At 44.7% G+C, this 14,530-nt stretch overlaps 1 protein-coding gene across 2 annotated transcripts in view; it reads left to right on the plus strand.

Moving 5' to 3' along the window:
* Positions 1 to 300: 300 nt before the first annotated feature.
* AFF3 (ALF transcription elongation factor 3) overlaps positions 301 to 14,530 on the plus strand; it is a 624,339-nt gene continuing 610,109 nt past the window's right edge. For both annotated transcript variants that reach the window (XM_069583830.1, XM_069583832.1), the window contains exon 1: positions 301 to 438. The gene's annotated coding sequence lies outside the window, so the exon portion shown is untranslated. The remainder of the gene's footprint in view (positions 439 to 14,530) is intronic.

Genomic DNA, 14,530 nt, shown 5'->3' on the forward strand with positions numbered 1-14,530 from the left:
AAGGGATTCAAAGCTGTTCCTGGGATTCTTTGAAAGGGTTTATTTAGAGTTAGGGAGAGGAGCAAGGCAACTGAGAACTTTTCCCTTGGCCTCCCTGACCATGTTCTTCTGCTCTGTGTCAAGTGGCCCCCCAGAAGGGGGCCCGGCTGCTGGTTCCAGCCTTCTGGTTGACCTTGCTCTGCTGTGGGTGAGAGGAGGCTGGCTGCATGCCTGGTGGGGAAACGCCATTGGCTGGTTTAGTCACTCGCCTCCACACTTTCACATCCTCTATCAACACCTGCACACTTCAGTGGTGACCACATGCACTCTTCCTGTTTATACGGAAAGTGCCATTCAGAAAGCTTGCCAGGGAGAAGAGAGCTGCACCCTCAGCCTCAGAAGGAAGACGTTGAACAACTTAATTTGGGAGGAAAAGACAAAGAGCGTGTGTGTTGAGAGGTAAGATCAAGCCAGAGAGGTCTGACTCTCTGGGCCACCTTAGATGGGAAATAGTGACTCTCCCATCGCAGCCTTCAGGGGGTGATTCAGAGGAGCCTGGCCCAAGCTCCTCAGGGCCCAGTGGTGGGGACTCTCAGTCTGCACCATAGACGGAACCCAGCCTCGGTGAGTGGCCGCACCGACTGGGGAAGCAGATGTGGAATGTAGTCCAGAAAGGTCACAGAATTCACATGGCGGGGAGCTTGTAGAGAACGCACGCCTGGGTGTGAGTGCGTGCACCCACCTTTGAGATGCTGGCTGGGCCTGTGGACGTCAGGAAGAGTGTGTCTGATCCCCGTGTAGGCCATTGGCTAAGCGGTCTCAGAGCCCTGGGCCCAGGAGGGATCAAGTGTGCAGGGCTCACCCTGAGGCCACCACCAGTCCTGAAGATACGGCTCCGGCCACCTCACAGGCGGGGGCCGACAGCACCATGTGTATTTCTTGCACAGCACATCATCACAGCTAAGTGCTGGTCTAAGTGTGCAGAATGGAGTCTGTGTCCAGACTCTGCTTCTAGCTCCCCGTGCCACCTCTGCAGTGTGAGCTAAGCGATAATGGAATCGTATACGTGTGTGCATGTGAGTACACCCGTCACGCACATGTACACACAGCACTGTGTTTATAGACGGGCATACGCGCGTGACACAGAAAGTCTCATACATGATACAAAATAGCAATAGTGACCATGTTTTTGAAACTAGAGAGTTTATGGTGTGATAAAGGATTTTCTTCCTTAAGATGTCAACTCCTTGCTTTTCAGGTCTTACAAATATAAAAGTGAAATCATGTTTGGATATGTATTTTATAATCCGTTTTATTCAAAGGGGTGAAAATCCCAGGGGATGGGAACTGCTCAAGTAGTCTGGGGCCTGATATTGCAGCAAGAATGAGCTAAAGGCTAGATGTTAACTCACACCCACATCAACAAACAGATAGTAGCCTGCTCATTCTTTGAGTCTTGAGTGTACACACTGAACCCTCAGTTAAGAAAATTATGCTCTCTGCCCACAGCATCGGGCTGTGGGTGCAAAATTGAAGAAGAGTGCCCTCCCTTACGTAGGGCTTTCAAGGTTTCCCATCTCATGACAGTGAGGTTTTTAGAGTAATAGTAGCACGAAGACTCGGTATTCTAGGGTTTTCGTTTTTGTTTCTGTACTGCTGGTCCCTTGCTGTGGGCATTACCCAAACTTTCTGTTCAGTTATGTCATGCATATTTTTATTTATTTTGCATTTGGGAATGGAAAATATATTCATTGTTCACTGGCTAGACTTCTGGGTTCTAATCCCAATTCTAACACTTCCTTTGGCTTTGGGCAAGACTCTACAGCTGCATCTGGGGTTCCAGCGTCTGTAAATTGGGTTCAGTAGTAGTCTCTACAATAATAGTCTCCATCTAAATAAGATTAGATGAACTAAGACATATGAAGTGCTTAGGAGAGTGATGCACTGAAAGGGCCTCCTAAGTGTTAGTGGCCGGGGTTATCGTTATTGCTGTCGTCACGTTTTGTGCAGTTAAGCTTTCAGATGTGAAGGGAAATGGTAGGAGGAAAAGATCGGTAGTGGGAAAGGGGGCTGTGTGGTTGGGTGTTTAGGGAGACACATAAGAAGTCAGAGCAATGACACCAACACGCAGTCCTTTACCTGCAGGGTGTCGTGAGCAGATGGGGAAGGAGCAGGGGCAGCCCTCCGCAAGTCCCCCTGGTGAGAGGAGCAAGCGCTTGAATTCGGCGAATTTGGTTCCGCGAGCTCTGGAGCTCTTACACATGCTCTATGTCCATGTGCACAGCAGCCAAAGGCAGACAGACATAACTGTGACATCCAAGTGATGGTAAATGGCCTGTGTTTAGTGCCTCTCACGTGGAAAGCTTGTGCTCCCGTGTTACACACCTTTGCTCATATCGTTGCTCAGATCCCTTGTGTGATGGTGCCTATTGAAGAAGGAAGCTGAGAGCTGCTCTAAGCATGCAGACTGCTCCTAGCTCCCTGTGTCGCCTCCACAGTGTGAGCTAAGTGGTAAAGGAACGTGATGGGTGAGGAAGCTGAGTCCCAGGAAATTAAGAACCAGATTCAAATCACACTGAGAGTTAAAGCTGTGGCGGGAGCTGGATGCTGGTCTCTAATTTCCAAGCCCTCTGTTCTGCTCTGTGGTTCAGGGGAAGAACCCCCAGGCTTACACCCAGCCTTTTGACTCTGACAGCCGTGGGACTACTTCAGTAAGTCATTTCTCCTTCCACACTTTTGTATCTTTATTTGTAAAGGGGGTAAACTAACCTGCTCTACTTAGTTTGTAGGGTTTTATGAGATTTCAGCCAAGCTACATATGTAAAATGCTATTAAATAGCATATATAAAATGCTATTAAATTGTAAAATGCTACATATGTAAATACTATGTAAAGTGCAATTGATCTACAATGTTTCAAGTATACAGCAGAAAAATTCAGTTACATATGTATCTCTCTCTTTCCATACATACATATGCATTGTATGTATATACACTTTTTCAGACGCTTTTCTGTTATTAATTTGAACATGCTATACAGTTGGGCTTCCCTGGTGGCTGAGAGGTTAAAGCATCTGCCTGGAATGCTGGAGACCTGGGTTCGATCCTTGGGTCGGGAAGATCCCCTGGAGAAGGAAATGGCAACCCACTCCAGTACTCTTGCCTGGAGAATCCCATGGAGGGAGGAGCCTGGTAGGTTACAGTCCATAGGGTCGCAAAGAGTCGGACACGACTGAGCGACTTCACACACATGTCCTTGTTTATCTATCTTATATATAGTAGTATGTATCTGTTAATCCCAAACTTCTAATTGACCTTCCCTCCTTTCCCCTTTGGTAATGATAAATTGTCTTCTATGTCTGTGAGTCTAATTCTGTTTTGGAATGAGTTTATTTGTATCATTTTTGTAGATTCCACATCTACGTGATATCATGATATTTGTCTCTCTTGGTCTGACTTGCTTCATTTAGTATAATAACTTCTGGATCCATCCATGTTGTAGCAAATGACATTATCTTACTCTTTTTGTGGCTGAGTAGTATCCCGTGTATGTAGGTACTCCACGTTCTTCATCCACTCGTCTGGCAATGGATACTTACATTGTTTCCTGGTCTTGTCTATTGTAAATAGTGCTGCTGTGAATACTGGGGGGCATGTATCTTTTCAAATCAGAGTTTTCATCTTTTCCTGATATATCCCCAAGGGTCAGATGGCTGAATCATCTGGTAACTCTATAGCTATTATATTTCTGATTCACGTAAGAAGAAAGGTTGAAAGCAACACTCAGTGATGTGAAAAGGAAAATACAAGTGATGTAGATTCTTCATAATACATCATTAAGTATGATTTAACTGATTCTTTCAAATGGTTACTTTGCACTCTCTGGTACTGACATTCCCTAATTCATTAAACTAGACTCATATATGGAAAATTAATTTATTTCCATTTTTGAATATTCCAAATCAAACTGCAGTGATTGTTCTCCACATCCTTTAGCGCCATCATTTTAATCAGTTCTTTTAATTTTTGCAAACCTGATAAGCAAATGGCATTACTCCATTGGTTTTATTTGCTTTTCTTGATTATTAGTGAGTTGAAAACCAATGTTTTAAAACGTAGCTTCATAAAAGATGAAACACATTATCCTTCATTTAGCTAACAGTCAGAATTCCTTTTAAAGTGAAATAGCCTCATTTTTCTCATGATTAAAATACAAGCAGGTATTTGTGTGCAAACACAGACCTATTAAAAAGCACCTTGCACAAATATTTCTCTTTATAGTTTTTATCGGTGCTAAAAATGGGGGATTATAATGAACACAAGACAACCAGGCTCCTGCAATAACTAATAAACATGACAATTTGATTTATGGCGGTTCCTCTGCTATAGCCCGTTGACAGGTTATTTTTTTTCTTTCTGGAAAAATTACCAGGATTTAAATCTCTATCATATGGCACTTAATTCAATCGACAATATGTTACCAATTAGATTCTGCTTAAACTACCATCCGCCGGCAGACCATGAAGCGCGTTAAGGAGGATGACAATCAGATAACTAGTCAAACACTCTGTGGCGGCTTTCTCAGGGCCGACAAGCAACGCTGAGATGATGGATAGTAAGCGAGAAAGGGCCAATCGAGCATTTTCTTTCCCCCATGTCCCCCAAAGAAATTGTCTCAAGTTCTCACACAGGAGTTTATGTTGGTGGTTCTATCAACTTGCTGTTTGCTACCCCTCTTCCCTCCATCCTCCTTTGATGATAAAAAGGCATTCTTACTCCCAGATCCTCTCCAACATGGTGATGCCTAACTTCAGCTCAGTGGTCCTAACCCATTAGTGATGTGTTTTAGAAATTCACCTTTCTCCCAAGTCCTGGATGTTGACCACAGTAAGAGAGAACTCTTGGAGTGAATTGAGGCTCCTTTTCTTCTTTTTCTTGGGGAGTCTGGCTGCATCAGACCATGCTCTTGTTGCAAGGGAAAGAAACCGCATTGAGTTGTGCAGAACAAAAAGACCATCTTTGTTTGTTTGTTTGTTTTTTAATTGGAGGATAATTGCTTTACAATGTTGTGTTAGTTTCTGCTGTACAACAGTATGAATCAGTCATATGTATACATTTATCCTCTGTCTCTGAGCCTCCCTCCCCCCTCCCCCTACCTTACCCCTCTCCGCCATCACAGAGCACCAAGCTAAGCTCCCTGTTATACAGCAACTTCCCACTAGGTATCTGTTTTACCCATGGTAATCTATATATTTCAATGCTATTTTCTCAACTCTTCCCGCCTTCTCCTTCCCCCATTGGGTCCACAAGTCCTTCCTCTGTGTGTCTATTCCTGCCTGGCAAATAGGCTCATCAGTACCATTTTTCTAGATTCCGTATGTGTGTGTTAATAGATGATATTTGTTGTTCTCTTCCTGACTTATTTCACTCTGTATAACAGGCTCTAGGTTTGTCTACCTCAGTTCAGCTACTCAGATTTGTTCCTTTTTATGGCTGAGTAATATTCCACTGGACGTGGGGTGTCTCTTCAGGGCTGCTCCAGCAAAGCGCAGCCACTGCTCCTTACCTTGGATGAGGGGTATCTCCTCACTACCGCCCCTCCTGACCTTGAACTTGGAGTAGCTCCTCTAGGCCCTCCTGTACCCACACCCTGCTGCGATTCATGGGGTCGCAAAGAGTCAGACGCGACTGAGCGACGGAACTGAACTGAACTGAATATTCCATTGTATGTATGTACCACAGCTTCTTTATTCATTCCAAAAAGGCCATCTTTTGAAACAATTTTGGAGGCTGACCAGGCTTAAAGAACAGCAAGTAAGGAGATCTGAAAGCCAGGCAGCCAGAACCAGTAAGATACCAGTAAGAACCATGGCAATGGAAACGTGGGCACTGGCTGGGCCATGTAGTGTAGCCATCACTGTGTCAGACAAGACCTCAACTGTTCCCATGTTGGCACACCACGTATATAAAATATAGGGTCCCAGGAAGGGGAGGGCGATGAGCTGTGTGCCAGTCACATGTCTGTCCCCAGGGAAAGGTCAGTTCCATTCATTTGACTTCAAGCTATGCACAAGGAGGCCTCCCGGAGGAAGACTGGAGACACAATAGGAAGGGGTGGGTGGTTGAACGGTGACAGCGAAAAGTGACAAGTGGTTCTTGCACAGCAGTCTCTGAGTGGAAGCTGGCTGGTTGTCACTGGGAGAGAGAGCCTTTGGTGGTTTGCTTGTGCAGACAAGTGCACACCAGGGAGATTCAGGAAACTGAGCCCCACTGTGTCCTGCATCCTCATTTATTCTGGTCACTTTGCTTCTACATCGGGGAATAGAGGAGACCAGAGAATTTCCTCAAGGATTTGAGCAATAAATGGAACCTCCTTGTAAATCAAAGGAATAGTCATATCTCCTTAGCTCCTGCCTGTATTGAGCACAAAGAGTCATTTTCTGAGTCCCCGCAACAGCCCCACAACGTTAAATATTACACACGCCTTTTACATACGGAGAACGGAAATTCCAAGAGGTTAAGCGACCTGTCCACCAAGTGCACACAGTTAGATGTGGGGCTCAAACCCAGGCTCCCCAGCTCTGAAACCTCCCCCCAGCTGGCTTTAGGGCTACCCTGAGTCCAGGCTGCGCAGAAGCAGCACATGTAGTATTATTTGAATGGAATCTTTTTCTTCCAGGATGGCACTGTGTGTGTGTGTGTGTCAGTGTGTGTGCGTGCGTGCGTGTCAGTGTGTGCGCGTGTGGGCGTGTACATGCACACACCCAACACACAGCACCAGGAAGAATTCTAAGAGGAAAGTGAGGGGTTCAGAGGAAAAACATCCCATATGTTCTAACTTTGTCTGGGCTGTCCCTGTTTCTAAATACTGTGGCAATATTTTTTGAAGCAAAGATCAAAGGACATATGGTCTGACTCATGGATTAACAAAAGGAAAAAATATTGGAAATTGGGGCTCTCTGGGACAGTTTGAGATGTATGGCTACAGTCATTCTCAGAGCACCTGGGGATCATGGAGTTCTTTGGGAAACACTTTGAAATCCTGACACATTACGTCCCATTCTCCAAACTAAGAGTAATTTTATCAACAGAAGGTTGGACAGTCTTATCCACTGGCTCTGTGATTCCTAAGCTGTCTTGCCCGTGACAATAGCAAAAGGGTTGAAATCTGTCTGCATCACCTGTAAAATTTTTAGAAGTGATAAGAGAATTCTTTATACAAAAATGGATAGGTTTCTTAAGGCAAAAGATAGCCAATAAGAAGGGATTTAATTCACAAAAGTCACTGCAGTATAAATATATAGAAAAGAACTTAAAATACATGAGACATTTACCCTCTACTGAAAAAACCATCTACTTAGGGACATAAAATATATAATTGGAAACACAGAGTATATGGAGACTAGATAAGCAATATGAACTTTTACCAACCTAATTTGTATGCAAAAAAGTATGTAAAAAAATTTCCAGTGCATTGGTGAGGGGAGGAACTTGGTAAAATTCCAATCTAAAATTCTAAAGAATAGCAATGATATTTTTGGAGAAAAGGTGGGGGCAGGCACGGGGCTTGTCTTGTCAGCTATGAAAGTTTCAGTGGGCACATAGTTCCAGATGGGTAAACAGATCGGTGGGAGAGAAGAGAAAGTACGTACGCAGGCTCTCACACACATGCAAATGTACCGGGTGATAAAAGCACCTTTTGGAATCAGTAATAGCAAGAGTGAGAACAGTCATTTTGGGAATCAGTGGTCAGTCTTCATTTGGCTTGATCTTCAGCAGCTTTGACACAGTAATTTCTCCCCCCCCCCCTTTTTTTTTTTTTTTTGGTGTGCTGGGTCTTTGTGGTGGGTTTTACAGCCAACAGGCATTATAGTTGCAGCACGCGGGCTTAGTTGCTCCACGGGATGTGGGAATCTTAGTTCCCCAACCAGGGATTGAACCCATGTCCCCTGAATTGCAAGGTGGATTTTTAACCACTGGGCCATCAGATATAGCGTTAGTTGCTCAGTCGTGTCTGACTCTTTGCGACCCCATGGACTGTAGCCAGCCAGGATCCTCCTCCATGGACTTTTCCAGGCAAGAATACTGGAGTGGGTAGCCATTCCTTTTCCCAGGGGATCTTCCCCATCCAGGGATTGAACTCAGGTCTCCTGCATTGCAGGCAGATGCTTTACCATCTGAGCCACAGACCACCAGGGAAGTCCCTAATTTCTTCTTGAAATAGCTTCTTCTACCTCCAGAACAGACTTCTCTTCCTCTTTATCCTGTCTCACTGTTCTCCTGTTAGATTCCTTTTCCAACTCTTTCATGTGTGTGAGATGCTGGAGTGCTCAGGGCTCAGACCTCCAGCATCTCTACTGTGTCTGCATTCACTCCCCATGTGATCTGGTCCAGTAACACCATTGAAACACCAGCGACATCCGAAATGACTTCTCCCAGCCCTGACCTCTTTTCTGACGGGACGCCTCACTCTCCATCTCCACTCAGCGTCTCCGCTTGAATGTGTGTCCGGCCTCACAGTCATCGTTTGTCTAGAACAGAATTCCTGACTCCCTAGCCCCAGCAGTGGTCCTCCTGTCGTTTCCTTGCACATCAGCAGAAGCCCCCTTCATTCTTCCAGGGTCAGGCCTGCCCTCTGAAGCCATCCTTCGCTTCTTTCTATCACAACCCACATCTACTCCATCCAAAGATCCCATCCATGTGTCCTTTGAAATATATCTAGATTGAATCCCTTCTTAGCACTCAACCCCTTGGGTCCCTCACCTGTTCCACAAATACGCTCCCTTCTTTATTCTGTCCTCAGCACAGAGACAGAGGAATTCTTGTAAAACTGAAGTCAAATTAGATGATTGCTCAAAACCCTCCCATGGCATTCTTACCTCACTATTTCAAGCTACATAATCAAGCACCCCCCAAAAAACATGGTGGCTTAAAATAACCTTTCCATTCTGCTCAAGATCCTGTGGTTCATGAATGGGGGCAGTTTAGTGTGGGCTGGGCTGGAGGGCCCCCTCCAAGGCGGGTTCTTCACTCGTATCCTGGCACCTGGTGACCTCTCCCCTTCCAGGGCTCGCCATGTGGTTTGAACAGACTACCAGTCCTGAGGTTCGTGCACTTTTCCCTCTGTGATGATCTCTAAGAGGCAGGAAGAAGAAGCTGCCACACAAGACAGGGGCTGGGACAACATCCTTCTGCCATATTTTGTTGGCCAAAGCACTTAGCAAACCAGCCCAGATTCAGAGGTTGAGAGACAGCCTTTCCTGACAGGGGCAGGGCAACGTGGCCATGCAGAAGAGTGCAGAGGATGTTGCTGAGGTCATATTTGGAAATGCAATCCGCTCAACTCAGCCAGCACCAAAATTCAAAGTGTTTACCATGACCTGTCAGGTCCTACACAGCCAGACTCCTGCCACCCCTCTGACTCCTGGCCTCCTTTTCCCTAGCTAGTGGTACGGCTTCTGTTTGAGTGGCCTCTTTGCCACGATTTGAATACACCAAATGTAACCCCACCTGCTGGTCCAGTGTTTGTGGTCTCCTCTGCCTGGCACTCCCTGCCTGGGTGCCTGGGCCATCTCTTACCTCCTTCCGGTCTCCACCCAGATGTTTCCATTTCAGAGAGACCTTCCTTGATCATCCTTGACCAAGAAAGCCATTCCAGCCCCTCTTGGTCTGTCATGTTTCACATCATCTAATGTGTTGCGTGTTTAGGTGTCATTATCGGCCTCTTCCCATTAGAATGTAATCTATCACCAGGACCTAGAAAAATGGCTGTTCATGGTAGGTTCTGGATAAATATTCATTGACTAAATGAATGGTTCAACAAGTAGCTTTTCATTAAATGATACTGGGACACTGTCCTAACTGTTGGAGTGGTGGGGAAGAGAATAAAATTAGATGCTTCAGTTCAGTCCAGTCACTCAGTCGTGTCCGACTCTTTGCAACCCCATGGAATGCAGCATGTCATGCTTCCCTGTCCATCACTAACTCCCAGAGCTTACTCAAACTCATGTCCATTGACAGTGATGCCATCCAACCATCTCATCTTCTGTCGTCCCCTTCTCCTCCTGCCTTCAGTCTTTCCCAGCATCAGGGTCTTTTCTAACGAGTCAGTTCTTCCCATCAGGTGGCAAAAGTATTGGAGTTTCAGCTTCAACATCAGTCCTTCCAATGAATATTCCCAACTGATTTCCTTTAGGATGGACTGGTTGGATCTCCTTGCAGTCCAAGGGACTCTCAAGAGTCTTCTCCAACACTACAGTTCAAAAGCATCAATTCTTTGGCACTCAGCTTTCTTTGTAGTCCAACTCTCACATCCATACATGACTACTGGAAAAACCATAGCTTTGACTGGACGGACCTTTTTTTGGCAAAGTAATGTCTCTGCTTTTTAATATGCTGTCTAGGTAGGCATACCTAATACATTAAACCAAAATATGTTCTAGAAATATTTTAATGTCGTATAATAAAGCTTGAAAACTACCAGAGAAAAATTCAGGTGAAGATAAAATAATCTTGTGGTGAGAAAGGTTTTTGTAAGCCTGATACTGAATAAATGAAGTATAAATAAAAATATAGATTTGGCTCTGTCAAAAACACACAGTGAAAAGATGAGCAGCAAACTTCGAAAAATACTTCAGTATATAATGAGCAAGTACTGTTTCAAATATATAAAGAGCTCTGTCAAATAAATTCAGAAAAGAAAAAAATACAAAAGCCTAGTAAGCTTTTCAGAAGAAAAGTCTCACCAGCTGTGTGGTTGGCAGGCGAGTTACTCAGTTCTGTAAAAGGGGAAACCAGGTGGATTCAGTGAGCAAATATACATACCTTTCTTAGAAAACTGTTAGGCATATGATGGTGCTTAGTAGCACTAGCTTTTAATATTCCTATCTCCTAATGCCACGCATAACTTTTAGACAGGGCTTTTAAATTTTTTAATTTATTTTTTCAATTGGAGTATGATTGCTTCACAATGTTGTGTTAGTTTTAGCTGTATAACAACGTGAAGATGTGTAATGGGCCTATATCCCCTCCCTCGAGAGCCTCATGCTCACCTCCCCCAAACCACCCCTCTGGGCCAGCACAGAGCAGCAGGCTGAGCTCCTTGTGCGGGACAGCAGCTTCCCACCAGCTTCTGTTTCACACGTGGTCCTGGGTACATGTCAGTGCTGCTCTCCCGCTTTGTCCCACCTCCCTTTCCCCTGTGTCCCTAGGTCCACTCTCCGTGTCTGTGTCTCTATTCCTGCCCTGCAAATAGATTCGTCTATACCACTTTCCCAGATTCCATATATATATGTTAATATACAATATTTGTTTTCCCCTTTCTGCCTTTCTTCACTCTCTGTGACAACTCTAGGTCCAGCTACATCACTACAGGTGACCTAATTTTGTTCCTTTTTATGGCCGAGTAATACTCCATTGTATGTAAGTACCATATCTTCTTTATTCATTCATCTGGTGATGGGCATTTAGGCTGCTCCATGTCATGGCTATTGAAAATAGTGCTGTGATGAACATTGGGGTGCATGTGTCTTTGTGAATTATGGTTTTCCCTCTTGAAGTGTTGGAATATATATGGATAACAGTATGGAGGTTCCTTAAAAACCTAAAGATAGAACTACCTTATGACCCAGCAATCTTACCACTGGGCATACACCCTGAGATAACCATTAGCTTTTAATATTATTATCTCTATGTTTCCACACATGACATACAGATGGGACTTTCAAATGTTTAGTCATTATTTTATCCATCCATCCATTCATTCACTATTTCCCTGGGGTGCACCACTTCACCCTCACTGACTCATAAACATAGTAAAGAGAAGGTGCTGCAGGAGACGTTTAATTCTTGAGAAATCTATTTAAAGAGACAGCCTTGCCCAGGAAAACTGCTCTTACATCATATCAATAACAGTAACCTGAAAATCATACTCATCTGAGTGGTTCAAGGGCAGAGGGAACACCCAGGGACACACTGAGAGAACGGCTCCTCCGTTCGGTGACCGTGGGGCCCGAGTGTCACGGAAGTCGTAGGCCTCCCTCTTCGTAAAGGAACAGGGATGCTGGGGGACTGGGTTCTTGAGTCCATCTTTTTGATTATTAAGTAGCATGTTTTACCATCTGGAGTCTGAGAAACTCTGGGTTGGAAACGTTGGTGTGGAATTTCTGGCCATTCATTTTATGAGTCTACCGTATGCGTGAGTATGTGCTCAATCACTCAGTCATGTCTGACTCATTGTGACCCCATGGGCTGTAGCCCGGCAGGCTCCTCTGTCCATGGGATTCTCCAGGCAAGAATATTGGAGTGGGTTACCACACCCTCCTCCATGGGATCTTCCTGACCCAGGGATCAAACCCACATCTCCTACTCTGCAGGCCGATTATTTACCACCGAGCTTCTGGGTAGGCCCTAGGAGTCTATTATTCAACCTTGTTGTTGTCTGGCCTGAAATGATGCTTTTGTACTTTAGGAGATGCTCAACAATCTTTGTTTAGCAATAAAAAGTGAGCACTTAGTGTTTTGGACTGGCAAACACCCTTCTGTCCCCTCCATGGACACTTCTGTGGTCCTGATGGTGCCTAAGCTGGGTTGTTCCTTGAGGCCGCACCTGCTCCAGGAAGCTACAAGATAGCCCAACAATCTCACCGCCCTAAACTGCATCAATGATTTTGTTTACAAGCCTCCTAAAAGAACTCCAGAAAACCTGGAGTTCCTGGAAACCACTATTTGGAACTTGTGATATGCAGGACTTGTATTTCTGGGGCAATGAACACACCATGTGCTGTTGGAACATCTGTGTAGGTAGGCAGCCTCCTGCATGGGGCATGCTGCTGAGTGTGTGAACTGGGACTAAGATCCAGCCGACCCCATTTGCCTTAAGGAACAGACACCTTTTCTTCAGTTCTCACAGTGTACCTGGTGTCTCACCAAACCCTGTGTCCACGGGGCTGCACCCTGAGGAACAGGTGTCTGTTACACATGAACACCAGCCAGGCCTGGGTGAGGGGACTGTTTGGTGTGGCATAAATCTCTGGTGCCGGGGAATGGAGAGCTGGTATGGAGCATTGCCCACACGGCAGCCTTGGGCATGTCAGCTTTAGAAATGATGATATCTGCAACTGAGAATCTAACCATGGCTTCCATAAACACAGAATGTATCGGTGAACTTCTAGAATCTTTTTTGCACACCTATTCAAGTTGGTGCATCTTAATCACTTGTTTTGGGTGCTACATGCTCTTCAATGAGAGGGAGCTCCTGAAAGTGTAACATACACAGTATGGCTCCCTTAGGACAAGGATTCCTGCCAGTGACCCGCTTCCTTCTCATGGATGGCACAAGTCATGAGAGAGCCACAGAGGAGCCACGAGTAAAGGCTTTGATGAACATGAGACCCCTCCCAGCTCTGCCTCCCAGTAAAAGGGATGTTAATCATCACCCATCAAGCACTTTGCTGTTTGACCGTGGGCGAATTATGTTCCTTTCTTAAAAAATAATTTTATGAGTGTAGAGTTGATTTATAATGTGTGTTACTCTTAGGTGTAGAGTGAAGTGATTCAATAATACATATACACATTCTTTCTGAGATTCCTTACTAATATAGCTTATCAGAGTATTGAGTACAGCCCCCTGTGCTATGCAGTAGGTCCTTGTTGGTTATCTCTCTTGTATATAGTAGTGTATATACGTTCATACCGGTGCGCTGTGATTCACGGGGTTGCAAAGAGTCGGACACGACTGGGCAACTGAACTGAACTGAATTGATATGTTCATACAAAGCTCCTGATCTATTCCTTCCACGCACTTTTCCCCTTTGATAACCATAAGTTTGTTTTCAGTATCTGTAAGTTTGTTTCTGTTTTGTAAATAATCTCATTTGTATAATTTTTAAAAATTAGATTCCACCCAAGTGATGTCATGTGATATTTGTCTTTGCCTGACTTACTTCACTTAGTATAATAACCTCTAGGTTCATCTAAGATGCTGAAAATGGCATTATTTCCCTCTTTTAATGGCTGAGTAAGAAGAGGTGGCAAGAATACACAGAAGAACTATGCAAAAAAGATCTTTACGACCAAGATAATCACAATGGTATGGTCACTCACCTGGAGCCAGACATCTTGGAATGTGAAGTCAAGTGGGCCTTAGAAAGCATCACTACGAACAAAGCTAGTGGAGGGGATGGAATTCCAGTGGAGCTATTTCAAACCCTGAAAGATGATGCTGTGAAAGTGTTGCACTCAATATGCCAGCAAATCTGGAAAACTCAGCAGTGGCCACAGGACTGGAAAAGGTCAGTTTTCATTCCAATCCCAAAGAAAGGCAATGCCAAAAAATGCTCAAACTACCACACAATTGCACTCATCTCACATGCTAGTAAAGTAATGCTCAAAATTCTCCAAGCCAGGCTTCAGTAATATGTGAACTGTGAAATTCCAGATGTTCAAGCTGGTTTTAGAAAAGGCAGAGGAACCAGAGATCAAATTGCCAACATCCGCTGGATCATCGAAAAAGGAAGAGCGTTCCAGAAAAACGTCTATTTCTGCTTTATTGA

This window comes from Ovis canadensis, chromosome 3 (assembly GCF_042477335.2).
Source record: "Ovis canadensis isolate MfBH-ARS-UI-01 breed Bighorn chromosome 3, ARS-UI_OviCan_v2, whole genome shotgun sequence".
NCBI classification, from domain to species: domain Eukaryota; kingdom Metazoa; phylum Chordata; class Mammalia; order Artiodactyla; family Bovidae; genus Ovis; species Ovis canadensis.